We start from the raw sequence: 27,226 nt of genomic DNA on the forward strand, positions 1-27,226 counted from the left end.
CATAGTTATCAGGACTCTGTCAATGCTTGGGAGAAGCTGCTAGATTGGGAACAACTGTGGTCGGATTTGATGCAGGAGGAGATCAGGAGGAACACCAAGGATGGCTCTTCATCAAACACTGGTGATGAAGAGAACTGTGCCTTAGCAATTAAGGCGAAGAAGGGAAAATGGAAAGCTTCCCATTCCAAATCAGACTCTTATCATCGAGGTAAGAAGAAAGACATGATGAAAATTAAATGCTTTCATTGTCATGAGTTGGGCCATTTTTCTACAAATTTTCTACTCAAGAAGTCCTTGGGAGGAGTGGCAGGTGAGGCTTTGGCCTCTCAATTCAAATTGGACTTTTCCCTCATTGCATACATGGTCTCATCAATGACGGGAAGTATATGGTACTTATACAGTCAAGCTTTATTCCACATGACTGGAAACAAAGAGTTATTCAGTGACCTGGAGGAGAAAGATGTCCAGATGCATATCGAGATGGGTGATGATGGGAAGTATAATGTTACTGGATTGGGCACAATTACTTTTCAGAGGGAACAACGTTTAAAATTCACGAGGGTCGTATTGAATTTTTGGTCAAGCCTTTTGGCCTTACCAATGCACCTTCTACATTTCAAGGTTTGATGAATTCCATTTTAAAACCCTTCCTAGAAAATTTGTGTTAGTATTTTTTGATGATATACTAATCTACAACAAGTCTTGGAAGGATCATGTTGAACATGTTGACAGGGTGCTACAACTATTGGAGGAGAAACAATTATATGCAAAAATATCCAAATGTTTCTTTGGAGTACAAGAGATGGAATATCTAGGTCATATTGTATCTCATGAAGGTGTTAAGGTAGACCCTAGCAAAATTAAAGCCATTAAGGAATGGAAAATCCCCATATCCATAAATCATCTGCGAGGATTTCTCCGGTTGACAGGGTATTGTCGCAAGTTTGTTAAGAATTATGGGAGACTATCAGCACCTCTAACAACATTATTGAAGAAAGATGCATTTTCATGGACTCCAGAAGCAACAAAGGCCTTCGAACATCTTAAAGAGGCAATGTTCCAAGCATCGGTCTTAGCTACACTATACTTCACAAAAACCTTTATAGTGGAATGTGATGCTCCAGGAAATGGAATTGGTGTTGTTTTAATGCAAGATGAGAGACCCATTGTAATCGAAAGTCGTCCAATCAAGGGAAAGTATTTACACAAAGCTATTTATGAGAAGGAAATGTTGGAAATACTACATGCACTTAAGAAATGGAAACCCTACCTAATGGGGAGACACTTCAAGGTAAAAACGGATCATGATAGCCTTAAATAATTTTTAGAACAAATATTATCCTCTGAAGAGAAACAAAAATGGGTAAAAAAAGATGTTGGGTTATGACTTTGAAATCATCTACAGAAAATGGAAGCAAAATGTTGTGGCAAATGCACTCTAAATAAAGGATGAGGATGTGGAAGCATTGTTGTGCGCCATTTCTATTATCCAATTAAATTGGATAAACGAAGCAAGGGAGGAATGGAAGAATGACGAAGAAGTGTGGGCACTTATTCGAAAGTTACAACAAGATTGCAATACATCTGATACATTTAGCTGGAAAAATGATTCGTTATGGTACAAATATCGTTGATACCTCTGTAAGAATTCCCAACTCAAGCAAAATATTCTTATGGAATTGCACACTTCTCCCTTAGGAGGGCACTCAGGATTTCTAAAAACTTACCACAGGGTTAAGAAGGAAATTTTTTGGGTTGGCCTTAAATAAGATATTCAAAAGTTTGTGGCGGAATGTTTGGTTTGCCAACAAAATAAAGTTGAAACAATTAAGACCCCAGGTCTATTACAACCTTTACCTATTCCAAGCCAACGTTGGGAGGAGGTTTCAATGGATTTTATCACAGGTTTACCCAAGTCTGAAGGAAAGAATGTCACATGGTGGTAGTTGATAGACTTACCAAGTATGCACACTTTTGTGCATTATCACACCCATTTAAAGCCAGTACAGTTGCTACTGCATTTATGGAAACAACTCAAAAGCTACATGGAAACCCAAAGATTATTGTAAGTGACAGAGATCCCATTTTCACTAGAAATTTTTGGACAGAATTATTTTCTTGTCTTGGTACTTAGTTAGCTTATAACTCATCTTATCATCCTTAATCTGATGGGAAAACTGAGACAGCAAACAAATGTTTGGAAGGATATCTTCGTTGCTTTGTATCTGATAAACAGACACAATGGGTCAAATGGTTGCCTCTGGCTGAATGGTCGTATAACACTTCCTTCCATACTGCAGCAAAAATGACCCCATTTATGGCACTTTATGGATATCAGCCACCATCCATCACATCATATTTAAGAGAAAATTCTAAGGTTCAAGCAATGGAACATCACATCGAGCATCAACAACAAGTTCTCCAACTCTTAAAGGATAACCTCGTGTTGGCATAGAATAGAATGAAACAATAGGCAGATCAACATTGCAGTGAAAGAAGTTTTGATGTAGGTGACTGGGTATTCCTAAGGCTACAACCATATAAACAAATGTCCCTCAACCAAGCTAAGAAGGATAATAAATTATCACCAAAGTAAAATGGTCCGTACAAGGTGTTGCAAAAGATTGGAACTATGGCATACAAATTGGATCTTCTTGCAGCTTCTCGAGTACACCCAGTTTTCCATGTTTCATGTTTAAAGAAGGTTATAGGCGACAAACTCTCACTTCAAACAATATTGCCAGAACTTGACAAGGAAGGAAAAATTATATTGGAACCAGAACTAGTTATAGAAACGAGAACTCGACAGCGACGAAATCGATCAATTTTGAGTATCTCATCAAGGGGAAGAACTTATCCGTTGAAGATTCCACGTGGAAGGATGAGAATTTTATACAAAAGTGTCCAAAACTACTCAAGCGTTGAGGACAACACTTTTCTGAAGGAGAGGGGCATGTTGGGTCCCTATAATACTAGTGATTCCCCCATTACTATTGTAGTTGTATCCCTTATTAATATTGTTGTGCCCCTATTGTCCCCATATTGTTATTATTGTGCCCCATAGAATCCCTCTATTGTTATGTTTGTGCCTTTATATTATTATTGTTAGGTTGGCTTGGTTATATTGTGACCCCTTAGACTCCTATATATAAAAAGAAGGTTTTGTCATTTGAATCCAAGAATTATTCATTTTTGTAATGTAAAATAGGTTGCCCCCTCTAAGAGGCTCAATTCTAAGGCGTTGATCTATCTTTTCTATCTTTTTGTGAGCTGGTTTCATAACATTTGGTATCGAAGCTTTGGATTCTAGGGTTTCTTTGCTCCAAACAAGTCATCATGGAATTTGCGCTATAAGTTTTTTTTCTAAGATGTTTCAGATGCTAAAAATAAAACCCATTTGGGATGAAATCGTTCTAAACCTCAGGTCCAAATTTCAGAGCTTTTTGCGCTATATTTGCGGAGATATGATCTGAGGAAGTTTGTCTTTTTGCAGACTCCTGAATTACATTCCAAACAAGTGACCTTGGGAAAATTGTCATAACTTTTGTTTTGAGCATGATATTGCAATTTCGTAAGAAGTTACGGAAAGAGGACGGACTGTAGTTTCCTATATATGTTTTTAGACCCGAAGGTCAAAACAGTGACACATGGCACTTCATACAATTTCGCTCTTCTAAAAAGGAATATACATCTTGGGAGATTGTGCATAACTCTTTCTTGGAGAATCTAAATTCGATCAAACTGGTGGCATTGGAAAGAGGACACAGAGGGATACTGCAGGTCACAATTTTAGAACTGGAATTATCTGAAATTACAGAGATACATCAGATTCAATATCGAGCTCCTACAAAATGAAAAAGGGTGTGTAATTTTTTTTAATTTTGCATAAGATTGGTTTGAAAAATTAGTTTCAAGGAATTCAAAGGGAATAGTGAAGAATTATTAGCATTAATTAATGCCATGAAGAAAGAAAATGGAAACACCTAGTAAGCAACCTGAAATCTCTATCATGACTCGTGAAGAAGAGGAAGAAATGCAACATGATATATCAAAATTACAAGACCAAGTGCAACAAATTTCACTATCACTAAAGGTAAATGAAGCCAAGATGAATGGCGTGGAAGCTAAGATGAATGGCATGTATGCTAAGATGGAAGCTAAGATGAATGACATGGACGATAAGATGGAAGAATTGAATATAAATTTGAATAAGTTGCTACAAGAAATGGTCACTAATGGTGAAAGGGTAGTAAAGGAAACTCATGATGAGAATCAAAGAAATGTTAATCATGATTTCATAGACTCTAATGTTGGACTGAAAACCCACCATATTCCAAAAATCGATATGAGGAAGTTTGATGGCAAAGATCCCGCAACATGGATACTACAAATGGAGCAATTTTTCGATCTCCATAATGTGAAAAACACACAAAAGATACGTATTGCAACTTTATATTTGGAACCAAATCAGTTTGTATGGTATCGATGGTTTTGCTCTCATAAACAAATTGTCACTTGGGCAATTTTTACAAAGGAATTGACAGCACATTATGAGGATACAAAAAGCAACACTTTTTTAAGCCAATTGATAAGTCTCAAACAAAAGGGTTCAATGATGGAGCACATTGAGGACTTCCAAAAATTGAACATAAGGGTAAAAGATATTCCAGAGGAGCATAGGATTGATGTGTTCATAGGGACTTTAAAGGATAATATCCAACATGAGGTTCACCTTTGGGAACCTGATTCATTGGAGAAGGCATTTAGGTTAGAAAGAAAAATGGAAAGAAAAACTATGGCAACCAGGAAGCCTACCACTCACAACTATAAAGATAGAAGTGTTGTTTCCCCTAGCCTTCCACAACCTATAAGGTTGACACCACAACAATTTGAAGAAAAAGGAGCAAAAGGGCTTTGTTATAGTTGTGATAGAAAATACACTAAAGGTCATAAGTGTGCTGAGAAGAAATTATTCTACATAGATTGTGAAGAGGAGGAAGAAAAGGAACAAGAAATGTCAAAAGAAGAGGATATACTCCAGAAACAAACCCTAGATAAAGAAGAAATTAATCCAACCATATCTTGTAATGCATTGGCTGGAATTACCACTCCTCAAACTATCAAGATAGAAGGACATATCAAGAAGAAAAAGGTAATAGTGTTGATTGATTCATGAAATACCCACAATTTTATTCATTGTAAGATAGCAAAAGAATTGAATTGCTTCCTATATCCAGCACCAGCGTGTCAAGTAATGGTTGCAAGTGGAGGAACCATAAATTGCTCTGGAAAGTGCCATAATATCAAGCTATCCATGGGAGAATATGTATTGAATATCCCAATGATTTCCATTCCAATGGGAGGTGCTAATGTTGTACTAGGAGTCCAATGGCTACAATCCTTGGGTACAATAGCTTTTAATTTTCAATAACTTTTCATGAAATTTTCTACAAATGGAAAGGAAGTTGAATTAAGGGGTATTGTTGGGAAACCGAGAAAGATAATCAGTTTTAACTGTATGACAAAGCTTCTAAAAAAGGAACAACGAGGTGTAGTTGCACAATAATGTTCGCTAGATGTTTCCACATCGAAATCACCTATTTCTCTAGATCTCCAAAAAGTCTTGGACAATCATTCCAATGTATTTGAGACTCCCAAAGGTCTCCCACCTATTCGTGATCAAGATCAAGCTATTCATTTGATTCCAAGAAGTGTTCCTCCAAACATCAGGCCGTACAGATATCCTTATGCCCAAAAGAGTGAAATTGAACGTATGGTCACAGAAATGCTAAAGTCTGGTATAATTCAACCTAGTCAAAGTTCTTTCTTTGCTCCAGTAGTATTGGTGCACAAGAAGGATGGATCATGGCACTCGTGTCCGAATTATAGGGAGCTCAACAAGCTCACTATTAAAGATAAATTTCCCATTTCTGTCATTGATGAATTATTGGATTAATTGCATGGATCAATTTACTTCACCAAGTTGGATCTTCATTCATGATATCATCAAATCAAAATGAAGATTGAAGACATTTCGAAAACAGCATGTAGAACTCACAAGGGTCATTATGAATTTTTGGTCATGCCTTTTGGCCTTACCAATGCACCTTCTACATTTCAAGGTTTGATGAATTCCATTTTCAAACCCTTCCTTAGAAAAATTGTGTTAGTATTTTTTGATGATATACTAATCTACAGCAAGTCTTGGGAGGATCATGTTGAACATGTTGACAGGGTGCTACAACTATTGGAGGAGAAACAATATATGCAAAAAGCTCCAAATGTTTCTTTGGAGTACAAGAGGTGGAATATCTCGGTCATATTGTATTTCATGAAGGTGTTAAGGTAGACCCTAGCAAAATTAAAGCCATTAAGGAATGGAAAATCCCCACATTCATAAAGCATCTGCAAGGATTTCTTGGGTTGACAGGGAATTATCGCAAGTTTGTTAAGAATTATGGGAGAATAGTAGCACCTCTAACAACATTATTGAAGAAATATGCATTTTCATGGGCTCCAGAAGCAACAAAGGCCTTCAAACATCTTAAAGAGGCAATGTGCCAAGCACCAGTCTTAGCTACATCGAACTTCACAAAAACCTTTATTGTGGAATTTGATGCTTCAGGAAATGGAATTGGTGTTGTTTTAATGCAAGATGAAAGACCCATTGCTTTCAAAATTCATCCAATCAAGGGAAAGTATTTACACAAATCTATTTATGAGAAGGAAATGTTGGCAATACTACATGCACTTAAGAAATGGAAACCCTACCTAATGGGAAGACACTTCAAGGTAAAAAAGGATCATGATAGCCTTAAATACTTAAAAAAAAAAAGATTATCCTCTGAAGAGGACAAAAATGGGTCACAAAGATGTTGGGTTATGACTTTGAAATCATCTACAAAAAAGGGAAGCAAAATTTTGTGGCAGATGCACTCTCAAGAAAGGATGAGGATGTGGAAGCATTGTTGTGCGTCATTTTTATTATCCAACTAGATTGGATAAATGAAGCAAGGGAGGAATGGAAGAATGACGAAGAAGTGTGGGCACTTATTCGAAATTTATAACAAGATTCCAGTACATCTGATACATTTAGCTAGAAAAATGATTCGTTATGGTACAAAGATCGCTCATACCTCTGTAAGAATTCCCAACTCAAACAAAAGATTCTTATGGAATTACACACTTCTCCCTTAGGAGGGCACTCAAGATTTTTAAAAACTTACCACAGGGTTAAGAAGGATTTTTTTTTGGGTTGGCCTTAAATAAGATATTCAAAAGTTTGTGGCGAAATGATTGGTTTGCCAACAAAATAAAGCTGAAACAATTAAGACACCGGGTCTATTACAACCTTTACCCATTCCAAGCCAACGTTGGGAGGAGGTTTCAATGGATTTTATCACAGGTTTACCCAAGTCTGAAGCAAAGAGTGTTATCATGGTGGTAGTTGAAAGACTTACCAAGTATGCACACTTTTGTGCATTATCACATCCATTTAAAGCTAGTACAGTTGCTACTGTATTTATGGAAACAATTCAAAAGCTACATGGAAACCAAAAGATTATTGTAAGTGACAGAGATCCCATTCTCACTATAAATTTTTGGACATAATTATTTTCTTGTCTTGGTACTCAGTTAGCTTATAGCTCATCTTATCATCCTTAATCTGATGGGAAAACTGAGATAGTAAACAAATGTTTGGAAGATATCTTTGTTTCTTTGTATCCGATAAATAGACACAATGGGTCAAATGGTTGCCTCTGGCTAAATGGTGGTATAACACTTCCTTCCATACTGCAGCAAAAATGACCCCATTTATGTCACTTTATGGATATCAGCCACCATCCATCACATCATATTTAAGAGAAAAATCTAAGGTTCAAGTAGTGGAACATCACATCGAGCATCAACAACAAGTTCTCCAACTCTTAAAGGATAACCTTGTGTTGGCGCAGAATAGAATGAAACAACAGGCAAATCAACATTGCAGCAAAAGAAATTTTGATGTAGGTGACAGGGTATTCCTACAGCTACAACCATATAAACAAATGTCCCTCAACCAAGCTAAGAAGGATAATAAATTATCACCAAAGTATTATGGTCCGTACAAGGTGTTGCAAAAAATTGGTACTATGGCATACAAATTGGATCTTCTTGCAGCTTCTCGAGTACACCCAGTTTTCCATGTTTCATGTTTAAAGAAGGTTATAGGAGACAAGCTCCCAGTTCAAACAATACTGCCAAAACTTGATGAGGAAGGAAAAATTATATTGGAACCGGAAGCAGTTATAGAAACAAAAACTTGACAGCTACGAAATCGATTAATTTCGGAGTATCTCATCAAGTGGAAGAACTTATCCGCTGAAGATTCCACATGGGAGGATGAGAATTTTATACAGAAGTACCCAGAACTACTCAAACGTTGAGGACAACACTTTTTTGAAGGAGAGGGACATGTTGGGTCCCTATAATACTAGTGATTCCCCCATTACTATTGTAGTTGTATTTTTATTAATATTGTTGTGCCCCTATTGTCCCCATATTGTTATTACTGTGCCCCATAGAATCCCTCTATTGTTTTTTTTCCCATGGAAAAATCGCAATTTTATTCATAATTGAGTAAAATTACATGTTGTAGATGTTGAAACAGCATATGCTTTATCAAAACTTGTCCTGCTGGAGACAGGATCTAAAAAGAAACTATTGTCTATCTATGCTTTCCTACCTTTCTTTTTTTCCACTTTTCGCCAACCTTCATTATTGGGCATGGTTGTTACAATAATCATTTGTGCTTCGTTTGTGATAGTCGGGATTCCTTTTTCAGAATCTGAGCTTTCTGTGGAGTGTGATCGCTTGTTGCCTCCAATTTCTTGCCTAAGGGTGTGATTCTCACATTGTTGCTGTGGATTGATTGCCTTTGGATCTATAGCATATTCAATCTGATTTTCTTCATTCTGTAGGTTGTGTGGAATGCTTTTTTCACTGAGTTCTGGATTATTTCCTAGGTATTCTTCCTCTTGAAATATATTGGTGGTTTCTGTGTTTGTTTCCTCTTCTATGTCATCTATCCATGTGGCTGAAAACTGCGAGCCTTTCGGCTTTGGTGGCTGTCTTCTTTTCCTATCTTTTTTGTTTTGTGGGCACGCACTTTGTAGATGACCAGTTTGACGACATACGCAGCATCGAAAGGCAGTGTTTTCATAATCAAGTGGCTGGGCCCATTGCTTTTCGTTGTGGAGTAAGAGGATGTGATCTGGTAATCCTTGACTGAGATCAACCTCCACATAGATCTTGGCAAATGTATAGATATCCTTGGATAGGCGCTCATTGTCTGCTTTTAAGAATTTCCCCAAGGCGTTGTCGATGCCTTCTAATACTTTGAAGTGCCAAAAGTGCAGAGGTAAATTATATAATTTTACCCACACTGGCATTTTGGAAACCACCATGGTGATTGGGTCAAATTCTTGGAACCAAGATGTCATAAAAAGGCCAGCATTACCCCAGAACCATGGTCTCTCGTTCAATGCATATTCCTTGTCCTTTACTATGTCAAATTTGACAATAAAAAAACATTTTGAACAGAGATGGAGATCGCAGTTTTCTGTCCATATGGAGTAAATCCATTGACGAATGGCTTCCGGTTTGGGCCAAAAACCATTAAACCTGCATATCATTGCTTTAGATAAATAATCAGCATGTATTTCATTTACCTCAGGTACAATGATTGTTAATACAGGGTTCTGAGTTGTCTGCTCGATGATGTAGGCCCCAGGGGTTGTAGCTTGTTGTTTTTTTTTCGCTTCAAATTCCATCTTCCCTTTTACTAAATATTTGAAGGAAACAGGTCCTTTTGAGCTTGTGCCAGGATAGCCTCCACAGAGTCTTGTGCTAATAAAAATGGTTGAATCATTGCCTATGTCGTATTCTTTTAGATTGTGCTCCTCCTGCAAAACTTTTCCTACGTAGATCAGGAGTTGATTGCATGGTGGGATTCCAATCCTTTCTTGTATCCTCTGTTTGAGTTTTTTTACCTCCTCCCATCTCCCTATCTTGATGCATATTGTGTTCCCTTCCATGGATCTGATAAAGAGGGTACTTTGTCTACCTTCGAGCATTTCAAGAGTAGATTCTTCAGGCTCCAATGTTGGGGTATTTTCCTGTTCTTGCACAAACATCGCATCTCTCTGTTGTTGACTCTAATCTATGATCTGAGGTTGTGATCCAGGGCAGAGAGGAGACTTTTTGTGAGCAGGCCTCCAGATCTGGGCTTGGTGTAGACTGTTTTGTTTGTTGAGTACCAAATCTACTTGTTTAGTGGCGGATCTGAGTTTTATACACCCATTTTTCTTTCCATTCTGGTCTTCTTTTGAGCATTGGACCTGTAGTTCAAGTTTGAGGGGTATCTTGGTAATTGCATGCCCCCAGATCTGAGTTGCGTGCTGCGATCCAAGACAGAACAAAATCTTTTGGTGAACATGCTTCCTGATCTGGGTTTGATACGGGTTGTTCGATCTGTTGTGTGCCAGATCTATTGGATCCTTGGCAGATTTGTGATTAATATGCCCTTCTCTGGTGAGAGAGATCAATCCAGTACTTGCAGAAGCCTTTCAGGGTCTGCGCTATCAGATTCTGATTTATAGAGCAGGTACGTGTAGGAAAAAATTTCCCAAGCCTCAAATCCAATATTATATTTTCCTGCAGATCTAGCATTGTCATTGTCTCCATTCCTCCTCTCGTCGTATTTGTTGCTCAGAGAAATCAGTTCAGTTGTGAATCGTTGGCGTTGTCGTGCTCTGGCCCACTCTGCAATGGGCTTAACCTCTTCTGCATCATTGTTCCTATGTGTTGCCTCCCGTCCTCCATGACCGATATGCAGTGCATATACAGGCACTCGAGATTCCATGGCGGTCGCTAAGGTTCCTGGGTTCAGCCACAGAGCTCTTCGACCTCCTACTGAATCCCTCTTTGTTATGTTTGTGCCTTTATATTGTTATTGTTAGGTCGGCTTGGTTATATTGTGACCCCTTAAACTCCTATATATAGAAAGGAGGTTTTGTCATTTGAATCATCCAAGAATTGTTTATTTGTGTAATGTAAAGGAGGTTTCCCCCTCGAAGAGGCTGAATTCTAAGGCGTTGATCTATCTTTTCTATCTTTTTGTGAGCTAGTTTCATAACAGAATGGGGCTCCACTCACGTTGAAAATGTTATGTATGTGCCTGGGATGAAGAAGAAATTGGTATCCTTTGCCATGCTTGAGGATAGAGGCTATGATGTGATCTTGAAAGGAAAGGTGTTCCTTTGACACATAGCCTCGAGTCAAGTAAAGAAGATAGGGATTTGGGTGAAGAATCTCTATAAGTTGGAGGTAGAGGAGTGTGCTTCTTTGAGCTCAAAAGCAGAAAGGGTGCAGAGTCGAGACGTTGGCGAGTTGTGGCACAGGCGATTGGGCCACTTGCATCATGGGGCTTTGAAGATATTGCAACAAATCTCTACCGGCCTTCCCAAAGGTATGCTTGAGGAAGTTGATACATGCAAGGGGTGTACTTTGGGAAAATAAACAAAGTCTTCCTTTCACGACAGAGACATTCGAGTAGAGGTTATTCTAGAGAGAGTCCATTCAGATGTGTGTGGACCATTCTTGACAGCATCCATGGCCAAACACAAGTATTATGTTATATTTTTTTATGACTATTCTTGTAAATGATAGATATTTTTCATGCAGAAGAAGGATCAAACTTTCACAAAGTTTTGTGAGTTTGAAGCATTGGTTGAGAAAGAGTCGGGCAAGAAGGTTAAAGCTCTACAGAGTGATAACAGTGGTGATTATGTCTCAAATGAGTTTAAGAAATTTTGTGTAGTGGAAGGGATTAAACACGATTTGATGGCACCCCATAACCCTCAGCAGAATTGGGTGGTCGAGAGGAAGAACATAAGCATAGTAGGGGCATCAAGGGAAATGTTGCATGATTAGGGCCTACCACTACACTTGTGGGTTGAAGCATGCAACACAACAGTTTATGTTCGGAATCGTAGCCCACATCGGATACTTGAGATGAAGACACCAGAGGAGGCTTATTTCGGTAAGAGGCCAAATGTTGGTCACTTTAGGATTTTTGGGTCATCAGTATATTGCCATATGACCAAAGATGCACGGAAGAAGCTTGAGCCGATAGAAAAGTTGGGGATATTTGTGGGGTACATTGATACACTTCACAACTATCGAGTGTACATGCCGACCAGTCGGATGATAGTGGTTTGTAAGGATGTCAAATTCGATGAGGAGAAGGCCATGCGAGTTTCCCTTGAGAGGGAGCTTGAGCTATGTGTGGATGAGGAGCTTTTAGGTCCTAAGGTTGAGGAGCCTCAAATTGATGTGCAGCATCCACAAGCAGAGTATCCAAGAGTGGAGACATCCACTCAGATAGAGTCTTCGAGAGAGGGAATAAAGTGCACCAGAGAGGCTAACAGATTGTTGGATGATGCACGGGAGAATATGGAAGCACCCACTTCTTAGTGCAGGTAGATGAGATCACCTGAGAAGTACAATGGATACATGGCTCTTATGGGCAAATGTGTTGTGACAGAGCCATCTTCCTTTAAGGAAGCAGTGCAACAGCCAGTTTGATTTCATGCCATGGTGGAGGAGTATGACTCCATAGTTTGTAACAGTGTTTGGAAAGTGGTACCAAGATAGGAGGACAAGTCAGTGGTGAGCTCTCATTGGCTTTACAAGGTAAAGCAAGCTGCAGATGGTAGTGTGGAGAAGCACAAGGAAAGATTTGTGCCCGTGGCTTTTCATGGGTAAAAGGGATTAACTATGATGAGACCTTTGCTCTTGTTGCAAGGTACTCGTCAATCCGATCTATATTTGCACTATTAGCATAGATGGGTTGGAAGATCCATCAGATGGATGTGAAGACAACCTTCCTTAATGGCATGATTGAGGAAGAAGTGTACATAGAGTAGCGTAAAGGTTTTGAAACCTTTGATCATGAGAGTGTTGTATGTGTTGAAGCAAGCACCTCATTCTTAGTACACCAGGATAGATAGCTACTTCACTGGGTTTGGCTTCAAGAAGAGTGAAGCAGATGCGAACTTGTACCACATAGCGCTGGAAGGTAAGTTTTTGACCATTGTACTTTATGTTGATGATCTCATACTAAAAGGTGATGATCAGCTGATCAAATCTTGCAAGGAGGGCTCGCAAGAGACTTGAGATGAAGGACATGGGGCTCATGCATTACTTTCTTGGCATGAAGGTATGGCGGGGAGATGGGGATTTATTTGTGTCTCAAGGAAATTATGCCAATGAGATACTTAGGAGATTCCGCATGGAGACCAGCAAACCCATGGAGACTCCTTTACAGGTAACTGGAGGAAGGAGGATGCTACTTCAGGGGAAGTAGTGGAAGCTATTGTTTACAGGCAGCTTGTGGGTTCACTCATGTACTTGGTGAACACATGCCTGGATATGTGCTATGAAGTTAACCATCTTAGTCAAGTGATGGTTAGGCCTACCAAGGTGTATTGGAAGGCGACAAAGTATGTGTTCAAATACCTCAGGGGCACTTCTCAGTATGGATTATGGTGCAGATGGATAGAGGGAGTGAAGTTTCAAGGCTTCACTGATGTAGATTGGTCAGAGAAACCATCTGACAGGAAGAGCACATCAGGAGGGATCTTCAGTATTGGGTCAGCGGCAGTTCCTTGGTACAACAGGAAATAGAGATCGATTGCACTCAATACGACAGAGGCAGAGTACATGGCTATGAGTCAGGCATCATGTGAGGCCTTCTAGATGAGGAAGATCTTCGTTGTTTTGTTGGTCAGCAGATGGATCCAACTGTGATTTATTGTGATAATCAGAGTTGTATCAAACTCTCTGAAACTTCAGTTTTTCATGATCGTTCCAAGCATATTGATATCCAATATCATCATCTCAAAGATTGTGTATTGAGGTAGATTATGTTGTTAGACTACATTCTCACGGAGGAGCAAGATACTGACATTTTGACAAAGGCATTGTCAAGATGTAAATTCAACTTTCACAGAGACAGGATCATGGTAGATGATAATCCCTTTCTTGTTGAGAGGGAGTGTTGAGAAATGGCAACAAGAAATTCTAGTTTAATTTTCCCTTGAATTAAACTGAGAAATAAAATCGAATTATATTCTCATAGAAACTTTTATATATTTAATTAAGTTTAATTAATGTAATTAGCATAGGAATTTTGAGTTGGAAGTCTTTCTGAAGTCATGTATATTTCCTCCATATATTATAGGGGTACATGGTGAGTTAAGTATGAGTTGTAATTAGTTAACTCAGTTTACTGAGTTATGTCCAGTTAAATTAGTTCCAAATTGTTTGAGGAACTAATAGTGAGTTAACAATCAGTTGGTGCACTAATGCATTAACTAGTGCTACTCCAGTTAACTAAAGATTCCCTCATCAGAAACTCATGCATGTCGATTCTGAGAAAGACCCAGTTGAGACTAGAGTGCAGGGACAGTGTACTATCAGTTGTATGATTTACTGAGTTGTATAGATCATGCATGCAATCAGGAACTGAACCTTGAAGGGATTGCGCAGTTTTGGATGCACTGGCCTCCCATTAATATGGGCTAATCAGCCATAGGAATTGCGCAAGGAAATAGGGACTTGGAGAGCTACAGAATTGGCTAAGTGTTGGCCAAGAGTTTGCTTGTGAGTTGGAGATTGATTTTACTGAGTGCTAGGATTGTTCTTGTGAGAACAAGCATTGTATTATCATCTTGGATTTCTGATATATGCAATACAAATAGTGGGGTTTTGAGTTGTGGATTTCCCCGGATACTTATTGTGTTATGTGTATTTGATTATCTTCCTCTTGTCAATTATTGTTTTCATTGATCTATTGGCTTCTGCTGATTGATAGCAGAAGTAACTTCTTGTCTCTTGCTTTATTACATTGCATGAGCTTGTGAATCGATAGGATTTTCGACAAGAACAATACACCAAAGGAAACCACTCTACAAGAAAAAATTATTTATAATGCAATCATAACCAATAACAAGGGTTTTAGGAACAAATGTTAATGTAACAACCCATGCTTCCACAAATGTGTGAAACTAATAAAATAAGGAGCACTCCATATGAATGAGGGATCAAACCCTAAATACACCAACAAATTCTTCAAAATAGTGTGAATGATCCCAAGTGCTCTCTCCAAGGAATCAATGGCTAGCTCCACAAAAAGGTAGCCTAGAAACAAGTGCTCAATGTCCATATAATTACTATGATCATTATGAGGGAGTGAGAATACCTCAATATGTGTGCCCAAGGTTGTTGGATGCACATATGCCAATACAATAGACGCCAAGAGTACAAAAAGTGATTAGGGCATTATCTCCAAGGTTCAATCACATGACATACATAGTAGCCCTATAGAAACATGTCAAATAATGGTCCGTAAAGTTTTTATCTTGCACAAGTGGACCAACATCTATGAATGTGTCATGGTCTAGATCCACGTGTATATATAGATATAAATTATCCGCCATAAATCAAATGGAGAAGTGGTCACAAAAAGGTGTGTATAATAGATCCCCATGCCTCCATGTGTGCCAAAAGTGCCAAATAAGGGGAGTACTCCACTCCATTAAGAAAATTCTTTCAAAGCATGGCACCTCATGACAAATTTTTAATAACCCCTAGTGCAATCCCTCACCATGCAAATATATCTTCGACCATACACAACTATAGTATTTTCCTTCTCTGTCTGGTTTGACCCTCCCCTTCCACCCCATCCCTCCCCTCAGGGCCCACCCCGAACTACCTTTTGATTTAACGAAGGACATCCTAACATCTTCTCCTCTACCCTACGCAAGATGCTCCCATCGGAGACCCAGTTCTCCTTGCTTGATTATGCTTCCACTGAATACACATATCTTTCATCTACCATTTGGGAAGCAACACTCAAATCCTTCCCCCACTCCACTCATTCCACTTCCATCTCCCCTAAAGTTGGATCTTGCCCCATGAATAAATGGTATGATGACGAATGCAAGACTCTACATCGAGAACTTTGATAGGATTTCACCCACTCTCAACCCTTCTACTCCGACCTCAAAGCTTCTTGTCATCGCCTCCTTCGTCACAAGAAACGATTCTGTGTTTCTCATAGAAGACAGGGACTTTCTACTCTCCTTTCCCACTCCCCTAAACAATTCTAGGGTACCATCCTTCCTCGACGCTCCCCTCTTCCACCTAACCTCGACCCCACATACATGTTCTCTCACACTTCCAACCTTTATGATATTCCCGGGCAGGCCCAAATTCATGTTACCTCCCCACCCTCTTCATGTTACCTATTCTCAAACATAGATATTAGAGATGTCATTTGGGTGATGAACAACAACAAAGTAGTTGATGAGGAAGTCTACCATACAGAGTTTTTTAAGCATGGTTTTCGTGCTTTGGTTAGCTACTTGGTTGATCTCTTCAACCATGTAGTCTGTGAATTTTTTCCACTAACATGGTCACACCACATTATCCATCTAATCCACAAATCAGGTCCCAGCTCAAATCCCAATAACTACAAAACGATCATGGTGGGCCACACATTTTCGATGTTGCATGCTACTGCTCTACATAGGAAGCTCTCCAGTGACCTTGAGCAGAGACAACTCAGAGCTAGGGGACAAGCAAGTTTTTGACCGAGTCATCATACCATTGACCACATATTCACCCTTCGCATCGTGGTTGAGGAGGAATGACGCCGCTCTTTGAAAGTATATTGTTGTTTCATAGATTTTCGGAAAGCTTTTGACTATGTTCTAAAGGAGGCCTTGCTCCAAAGACTCAGAGATATTGGCATCGTTGCAACCCTATTGACCATTATTATGCGACTATATGAGTCAGTTCTTGGTCATCTTCACGCGACTCACGGGATGTTTGATTTCATCTGAAGCACTATTGGGGTTAAACAGGGTTTTCCACTATCCCTTATCTTATTTGGGGTATATATTGATGAGTTGGAGGGATTTCTACACGAGCATATCTAGGACACCGATGGTTGCCTTCTTCACCAAGTTGTAATATATATCCTACTATTTTTTGATGACATGGTCCTCCTCTCCTTATCCCTAGAAGGATTACAGAGGCAGTTGGATGTCTTAGCTCTATTTTGTGATTATCGACAGTTGACGGTCAACCTTGGCAAAACCAGGTCATGATCTTCAATGGGGTGAAGAAAACCTCAGACCTTCACTTCCTATTCAGAGGGGAGGAGATTGAGATCACCAACATGTATACTTACTTGGGGTACATGTAGACATCACTCAACAACATAACCTCCAATAACTTAGGACAACCATCAATTCAATTTGTAACCAGTGCTTCAGCCTAGGATCAACAAAGCATATGGATCCTTAGCCCTTCTCGAGAGATAGTGCTTTAGACATCACTTGCAGGACATCTCGTCCAAGATGAGCCTCATGGACACCTTGATTCATCCCATTTTTCTATATGGCTCATAGATTTGGGGATAGTATTTACTTGAGTCAGATTGGGCTTCAGCTGAGAGAGTCCAGAATCTTCTTCTCCGTCACATCATCAGATGCAAACTAACAATACTGCAGCACATCATCCTTGCAGAATTTGGAGCTCAAACCTTTCGACTTGAGATTGTCTTCAGATTGGGTTTCATTCTTGGATCATGTCCAGGGATTTGTGTTGAAAAGTGTGCAGCAAGAAATGCTAAATTTAGAATGTGCTAAACATAGACCTGCTAAAATAGCATGTCTAAAAATAGCAGTTTGGCTAGTGAGGTCATTGGCCACATTGGGTGAGAGGTGAAACTGCGAAAAATAGAAAGTTCTAAAAATAGCATTTATGGGTCCCTTCCTATTTATAGCAGTCCCTAGTCTATCTATAGGAAGTAAAATTAATTTTGGTCTTAACAGCGGTTTAAAATATTAATTAATTAATCTCCATGAGTTAATTAATTATGGAAAATTAAACTTGAAGTCTTTGTGAGATCATGCAATTATTTTCTCCCTTGATTTAGGAATTTATCCCTTGATTAAAGGAGATAAGGTTCAGTTCTATAATGAGAGAATCAGTTGACTTAGTTCTAACTAGTCAAATCCAGTTAGATTATTTTAACAAGTTGTTAAAATAATAAAATATAGTTTGTTAATGCTTGCATGCATGTGACAACTATTATTTTAGATCACTGAGGATTCACTCATGGATAACTATTGCATGTCAGTTCTATCAGAGACCTAGTTGAGATCAGATGTGGGACAGTGTACTATCAGATGCTTAACTATTTCTAGTAAGTAGTTTTTTCATGGTTGAGGAACTAGTGTTCTCAAGGAATACGTAGTTGGACCATTGGTTGTTTTTGGTATGTTGGAATTAATAGCATATGCTTTTGCTATTATTTCCTAAGCAAACTACGTAAGGACCATAGGGAAAGCCTATATAAACAGGGCTTGGGTGGTTCATGAGACATATCTTCATATCTTCATAGTTCATTGAGAACCGAATAGCTTGAGAGCTAATTCTTTTTGTATTGTGAAGAGGATTTCCACTTGATTGATAATACATGGTTGGGGTTTTATGCTATTGCTTTCCCCTGTATATATCTTGTGTTATGTGTGATTAATTCTCTTGATCAATTATGCATGTTTCTACTTGATGTTGCTCATGATTTTGATTATGCTTCCACTTAATGTTTTGTAGAAGTAGAACAAGTATTAAGCTTTAGGACATTGCATATATCGGTTTGTTATATAGGTGAAATTTCTACAATTTGTAGACTCGATAAAGAGTAGGGACTGATATCCTTACTTGGCATATTGCTCTTCTAAGACTATTTCATGTTCTACACCCTCAGGCTTAGCCAGATGTTCGTTTATAGGAGTTTCAGATTTCTTAGAGTCAATGGGAATTCATTTGGATCATCTCCTTCCTTTCTAATATTCCTTAGATGCTCCTAGTCACCTTTTACCTACTAGGCAGGAGCTAAACAATATCATCAAGGAGGACATCTACAGGCAGTTCATCTAGGTCACCTGGGTCAATCCTCTGAGAGGGTTGCACCCAAAGATGGCCTTCTACGATGAGAAATTTTTGGAGTTAAGGGACGGGCTCATTGTTCAACCCCAATATACGTTTCACCACTGGATGCATGCTCTTCACATTCCTCTAGGCCAGTTCAGAGTAGGTTCTCATAGACTTCGAGTAGAGATGGACCACCAGGGGGATGGACTAGATAGAATCTGCTAGGTATGTCATTTACAGGAAGTGGAAACTGTGCACTTCATTCTTGGATGCCCTATCTACTACGATATGAGAGGATGATTTCATTGTTTGTTTAGAGATTCTCAGACCCTCGCTGACTTTTTCAGGTATCCGGATCAAAGATTCTTGGCCCTATATATGCAGGAGGATCTGAGGTTCCGAGTGCATATTCTTCAGCCTCCCGTTAGACTAGACCTCACACAGAGGATCACGACATTTTTCAGGGTACTACCTTCAAACAGGGGCACCAAGAAACTGATTGATACCGATACATATCCAGACTCTAGATCAGTGAGGATCCATGGGACCTCACCCTGCCACACGAGATCTCAGCAGCAGATTTGTCTCAGATCCGTTTCTAGGAGACGGACTAGGTCCTCCAGACCTCAGCAGCGCACGAACCCCCCCAGAAGACGATTTAGTGGACAATTTGCACTTTCCACCGGCTCTTCATCAGGACAACAGACATTGTTGAGTTTCTTCAGTTCATTCAGCCTCGTGTTAGGAGAGATGGGTCTGACCCTCAAACCTATTAGCTCCTAGATCTTCTCTGCTAGGGCCTGATGTTGATTTACTTCATGAATTGTATCTTTTATAAGAGACCGCTTAGTTCTCCTGCTTTGTATGGACATCATTGTACTCAACAAACCCTTTGACCTACTTTGTGGTCATCAGTTGGACATACATATAATTATCTTATCTTTATCTTGATGTTGAGGCAATGTTGTTCACCTAGGTATTACAGTGATAGGAGTAGAAATCAATCCATATCACCTAAATACAAAATCCACCATGTTACACCAATTCCACCTGTTAGGAAAATTTTAAAACCAAAACTTTCCCTTTATATATATATATGATATAAATTTCATATATCTCATTTGGTTTCATTAAGGTACTCTTCATCCTTCACCACCAAATTATAAACAATATTATCAAATTAATAGAATGTTAAACCTACCTTTGACCAGACAATCTCATTTTCTAGACATACCTCGATTTATCTCATAAATGGCCACATAATTATTTGGTTGGATTTGGAACAGTGGGGGTGCTTACTATCAGTTTTCCTTCTCATATGGTGTTTAACTCTTATTTTCTAGATTTTTCACTCTGACATGGTGCCTCTGACCGGGCAACCTCATCTTCCACACATATCTTGATTAGATCCTCATCTTCTACACATATCTTGATTGGATCCCTTGACATGTAATGTGTTCTAATTGGTTGGATGGATATAAATACATATTTGACAACCTCTTCATCCCATAGTTATTATCCCTGCTATGAGACAGAGGACTACGCATTGGGTTTTTAAGTTGACCTGCTATTATTTAGTTAGAAGTATCAAATATTTTTGAATTTTACAATGTATAACTTTAAGAAACTATTTTTATTTTTTTAGAAATAATTTTATTTATATTTATCTATGATTTAATTGGTTGTTGGTTTGCTAATATTATTGCCAAATTCCCAGTACAATCAGCCAAAATTGAGCACGATGGGATTGTTGATCCATACGATTAATACATTTGTAAATTATGGATAATTTATGGAGTTGTCTTTAGTGCTATTTTTTGGAATACGATTAATACATTTGTAAATTATGGATAATTTATGGAGTTGTCTTTAGTGCTATTTTTTGGAAGCTTTTTACAGTGGGTTTTTCTGGTCAAATTTCTCTAAAATCCAGCAAGAATTTATTGAAATCACAAGTTTGATGGGTAATCTTGTGCAATCGACTGCCCTAAGGGTTTTCCACGGTGCTGAATCCATATATACAGTGAAAAAACTAGTTTAAATAACATAAATCAAGATTTCACCTCAAATTTTTCCACCAGATTCCAGCATCGGAAAATCCAAAAAATCGTACTAAAAACAACTCCGACAATTTATTGCCATATCTGTGTCATGCTTTAATGATGATTGTAACGGACTATCAATTGCACACGGTTTCAATGGCTTCTGCTGGCCGCTTGCTGGTTCATGATCACTATTTGGTAGTGAGTGCAACATCACATCGCATCAAGTACATCTCGATTTAATTTAAAAAAAATAGACGAAACGCTTCTCCTACTCAATAAGTTTATCCTTTTCCTAATAGTTAAAAGTTAATGCTTCAACTTATTTTGATCGCAGAATTTGACTTCTTCGAAATTTAATAGGCAAGTACACAATAAAGTTTAGGAAATTATTCGATATTGTCTAATCAAAATTTATAAGGATATCAATGTTTTATTATTATAAAATTTAAATACCCAATCATTGTCTGAATGCCCAAGGGGATATATTTTTCAATCCATAATGTGTTCATGTTTGTTAACGTAAAATTTTATCTTTGCTAGATGTTTTAACTTTAGTTCTCAGACATTTATAACCAAAGTTGATATTCAAATGAGTAAATGTAAATAGTCACTAAAAGCTAGTCATTATTAATTTTTTATAAAAGTCTTTCACATAAATTATATTATGATTTTTCCGGTTCATAATATATATTTTTTTAGTTTAATAATATAGTTTATATCATTTATCAAGGATAATGCTATTTTATATTATTTATATAGAAATGTTTTAATTTTAGTTCAAAATTTAACCAAGGTTGATATTCAAATTAGTAAATATAAATAGTAACTATTAATTTTTTATAAAAAATCTTTCACATAAATTATATTGATGATTTTTGGAGTTCATAATATATTTTTTTGGTTTAATAATATAATTTATATCATTTATCAAGGATAATTTTATTTTAGAGTATTATATGCAATATATTAATTTAACATGGCTTTAGCATTTCCTATGAAGATAACATAGTAGTTAGCCTTTGCACCTTAGTTCAAATATAACTAAATTAAAGTAAAAACATTGAATTCCAGTTATATTAAGGTTTACAATGTGGTCAAGTTAGGTTTTACAGATTTGTAAATTGAGGTATTTGTTAAATTGTAATTATACATTGTTTGCACGTATGAACAACTTTGTTGCTAATTTCAGTTGTTGAAACATGAACTCATCCACCACCATAAGTGGATTATGATCTAAAACTATTTTTCATTGGCTATTCGATTGTCTTCCTTATATGTGAGAAAATATGTGAATAACCCAAAACCCAAAAGCATTTGGCATGAGTGAAAGCTCACCACCCTTAAAAACTACCAATAAAGTATTTTAGATGGTCAATTTTTGTCAACATGCACATGATAATGATGCACATGTTTTCTCATGTATTAAAAATAGTGGTAATGTGTGAAACTCTTTCTATCTATTTTAACTGTATTTAAATTAAGCAGCAAGGACTAACTACTATGTAGCCATTGTAACCCTTGTAACCCTTGTTTCAATAGTGTTTGGGAAATTTTTGTAAACACCGAGCCGAGCATTTTCTCAACAAATTTATTTCAGGTATCTTATCGTTCGTCGTCATAAATTCTATCAGCTTGCCGATCTTTGATGCATGGTTTGGGTTTATATCAGTCACTTTTGAAAATTTTCGTTCTATTTTGAAAATCCAAGTATTTTTCACATGTGGTTTTTCTATAAACTGTGTAAAAGGTGTAATCCCAATTCCTTTGTTGATCGACTTTTGGTTATCCTATGAGAGATTTGAGCAATTTTGAGCCAGTTCTACTACTCCATTATTATTTCAGGATTGCCTTATTGTTTTCCTGTTTGACGCCATGTTAATGTGGTAGCTTAGGGTTTCATTATGTATCATATTGTTAGGGCTTAGGGTTATGTGGAGTCTCTAATGGTGCGCTTTCACTACGCAGGTGTTTTGTTTGTAAAATTTAGATTTTAAAATGCAGATTTTCGTAAAGACCTTGACCGGAAAGACCATAACTCTTGAGCTGGAGAGCTCAGATACCATTGACAATGTGAAGGCAAAGATCCAGGACAAGGAAGGAATTCCTCCTGATCAGCAGATAAAATAATAAGATAACATAACATAATTATATTTATGTCCAACTAATGACCACAAAGTAGGTCAAAGGGACTATTGAGTACAATGATGTCCATAAAATGCAGGAGAACCGAACGTTCCCCTATAAAAAAATACAATGCATGAATATAAAAGGTACAATGCAAGAACATAAAAGATACAATGTATGGAATTCCCTGACGAAGAGGATTAGACCCATCTCTCCTAACATCTAAGACTGACTGAGAGCACTGAAAAAAAAAATCCACAAAGTTTGTTGGTCTGATTAAGGGTCAGTGGGAGGTACGGACTGTCCACTAACCTATTGTCTAGGGGAGTTTGTGCACTGCTAAGCTCTAGAGGACCTAGTTTGTCTCCCAGGGACGGACCTGAGACGGTTTAGCTGTTGGGGTCTTGTGTGGCGGGGTGAGGTCCCACAAATCCTCACTGATCTAGAGTCTAGATATGAAACAATATCAATCATTCTCTTTGTGCCCCTATCTGAAGGTAGTACCCTGAAAAATGTTTTGATCCTCTGTGTGGGGTCTGGTCTGATGGGAGGTTGAAGAATATTCACTCAGAACCTACGAGCCTCCTACATATATAGGGGCCAAACATCTCTAATCAATATACTTGAAATATTTTGTGAGGGTCTAAGAGTCTCTGAACAAGCAATGGAACCTTCCTCTGATCTCGTAGTAGATAGGGCATCCAAAAATGAAGTGCACCTCAGTCTCTACTTCCTGTAAATGACATACCTGACAGATTCTATCAGGCCTATCAATCTGGTGGTCTGTCTCTACTCGAAGTCTATGAGAACCTACTCTGAACTGGCCTAGAGGAATGCGAAGAGCATACATCCAGTGGTGAAACATTACTGGGGTCGAATAATGAACCTATTTCTCAACTCTAAGAAGTTCTCAGCATAGAAGGCCATCTTTGGGCGCAACCCTCCTAGAGGATTGACCTAGGTGACCTAGACGAATTGCATGTAGATGTCCTCCCTAATGATCTTGTTCAACTCTTGTCTAGTACGTAGAAGGTGACTAGGAGCATCCAAGGAATATCGAAAAGGAGGGAGACGATCAAACTGAATGCCCACTTACTCTAAGAGATCTGAAACTCCTATAAACCAACACCTAGCTCAACCCGAGGGATTAGAATGAGCAATATTCTCAGAAGAGTAATATGCCAAGTAAGGGTAACGATCCCTACTCTTTATCGAGTTTGTGAATCCTCGGACAGGATGCAACAATGAGACCAAACTAAAGATTGTCTCAAACTGAAAGGGTTGAGATCCAAACTATACATGGATGATGTGTTGAAGTATTGTCTGTTTTCATCTAATGATGCAGTGGAGAAGAAGAGTATGGACTCTCTCAACTGAAGTCCAATCTGACTCAAGTAAAGACAGTCCTCAAATCTCTGAGCCATATAGAACAGTGGGATGAATAAAGGTGTCCATGAGGCTCGTCTTGGACAAGAAGTCCTGGAAGTGATGTCGAAAGCATTGTCTCTCGACAAGGGCTAAGGATCCATATCCTTTGTTGATCTAAGGCTGAAGAGCTGGTAGAAAACTGAAGCGGGGACTTGAGAATTGCACCCCCAAGTACGTATACATGTTGGTGATCTCAATCTCCTCCCCTCTTAATAGGAAGTGAAGGTCTGAAGTTTTCTTCACCCCATTGAAGATCATAACCTTGGTTTTACCCAGGTTGACCGTCAACTGTCAAAGATCGTAAAACAAAGCTAAGGCATCCAACTGCCTCTTTAATCCTTCTGGAGATGAGGGGAGGAGGATCACGTCGTCAGCAAAGAGTAGAATAGATATCATGACCTAGTGAAGAAGGAAAACAACTTGAGGATGGTCGAACCCTCACAAATTATAACATTCAAAAGGAGTTGACTCTCCACCTGGTCCTCCGTCTCAGAGGAGGAATGCAGATCTTTGTCAAAACCCTCACTAGCAAGACCATCACTCTGGAAGTTGAAATCTTTGACAAAATTGACAACGTCAAGTCTAAAATTCAAGCAAGGAAGTTATTCCACCCAACCAGAAGAGGTTTATCTTTGCTGGAAAACAACTCGAGGATGGATGTACTCTTGCAGATTACAACATCCAGAAGGAATTGACTCTTCACCCCGTTCTCCGTCTAAGAGGGGGAATGCAGATATTTGTCAAAACCCTCACTAGCAACACCATCACTCTGGAAGTTGAAAGCTCTGACACAATTGACAATGTCAAGGCTAAGATTCAAGACAAGGAAGGGATTCCACCCAACCAGCAAAGGCTGATCTTTGCATGAAAATAGCTCGAGGATGGACGCACTCTTGCTGATTACAACATCCAGAAGGAATCGACTCTTCACCTTGTTCTCTGTCTCAGAGGAGGGATGCAAATATTTGTCAAAACCCTGAACGACAAGACAATCACGCTTGAAGTGTTGGTTGTGGAGCCTGATTATCTTCTGTATTCAAAGGTATCGCCACTTTGGACCCCAGTTCGTAATGGGGTGGCAACGCCGCCTATAAAATATTCACTACAGGAGGAGGTCCAGGGGGGGCAACTGCGACCTTTGGGAGCACCCCCCACCCTGGCGGGGGGATCGGGGGCAACGCCCCTGAAGCTAAAAATAGATGTAAAATTGCCTTGTAAAATGTTGTAATTTCATAGTCAATCTGGGTCGTTCATTAGGCGGAGATCTGACGATAGAAGTTATGTTTAATTTAGGCTTTTTTTCCCTAGAAGGCAACCCCTCGCTATATATGAGGGAATTGACTCTTCACCCCATTCTTCGTCTAAGAGGGGGAATGCAGATATTTTTCAAAACCCTCACTTGCAACACCATCACTCTGGAAGTTGAAAGCTTTAACACAATTAACAATGTCAAGGCTAAGATTCAAGACAAGGAAGGGATTCCACCAGACCAGTAGAGGTTGATCTTTGCATGAAAACAGCGCGAGGACGGATGCATTCTTGTTGATTACAACATCCAAAAGGAATCGACTCTTCACCTTATTCTCTGTCTCAGAGGAGGGATGAAAATCTTTGTCAAAACCATGAACGACAAGACAATCACGCTTGAATTTGAGAGCCCAGACACTTTTGATAACATGAAGGCAAGGATTCAGGATAAGGAGGAGATACCTCCTGATCATCAGAGATTGATCTTTGCCGGAAAGCAACTTGAAGATGGAAGGACTCTAGCAAAATACAACATTCAAAAGGAATCTATGCTACATCTTGTCCTTCGCCTCCGTGGTGGTATGCAATTATTTGTGAAGACATTGACATGCAAGACCATCATGTTGGAGGTTGAGAGCTTTGATACGATTGATAACGTGAAGGCTAAGATTCAAGACAAAGAAGGTATTCCTCCTGATCAACAGAGGCTCATTTTTTCCGGAAAGCAGCTGGAAGATGGTCAAACCCTCGCCGATTATAGCATTCAGAAGGAATCCACACTCCACCTTATCTTGCATCTTCGTGCTGGCCTTTGAGATTGTGGGGAATGAATTTCACTTTAACATTGAAGTCTTGCCCTGTAAAGACTTCATGTTTTATCAATATTATATGTTGGCTTCCTATACTCTGTTCTTGGATATTTCATCACAAAGATAGGAGTTATGTTAGTTGTTAATGTTAGGTGAATTTTGCATGTTAACTTTTCAATTAAATAGTCTCTGAATGAATAAAAGCCTCTTGTTCCAGTTATTCCATGTTTTATATTTTGGTTTTTTTCCGAAAGGTGTTTTCATTGAGGACGTTCCATATGAAAATATTGTTTTCCATCTCACAACACATTGTATATTTTCTTCGTTGACATACTTCAAACTGAAAATTAGACAATATTAATAAACAACACCCTATTGGTGCATATAAACTCAAATTGATGTGAAAGGTGTTTTTACACATCAAGTTTTTTTTGGTTATAAGATAAGATAGATAGGATAAGATTATTATATTTATGTCCAACTATTGACCACAAAGTAGGTCAAGGCGATTGTTGAGTACAA

General features: G+C 38.5%; 1 pseudogene across 1 annotated transcript in view; it reads left to right on the plus strand.

Annotated features, from left to right (window-relative positions):
* LOC149214288 (polyubiquitin-like) overlaps positions 1-26,710 on the plus strand; it is a 172,933-nt pseudogene extending 146,223 nt beyond the window's left edge. Inside the window, exons 3-5 of the transcript XR_016250911.1 lie at positions 23,083-23,211; positions 25,268-25,656; positions 26,303-26,710. The product of XR_016250911.1 is annotated as a polyubiquitin-like (transcript). The remainder of the gene's footprint in view (positions 1-23,082; positions 23,212-25,267; positions 25,657-26,302) is intronic.
* Positions 26,711-27,226: the final 516 nt, after the last annotated feature.

This window comes from Pinus tabuliformis, chromosome 1_1, assembly GCF_031772625.1.
Source record: "Pinus tabuliformis cultivar Carrire ecotype Pingquan chromosome 1_1, CPIR1, whole genome shotgun sequence".
In the NCBI taxonomy this organism is placed as follows: Eukaryota; Viridiplantae; Streptophyta; class Pinopsida; order Pinales; family Pinaceae; genus Pinus; species Pinus tabuliformis.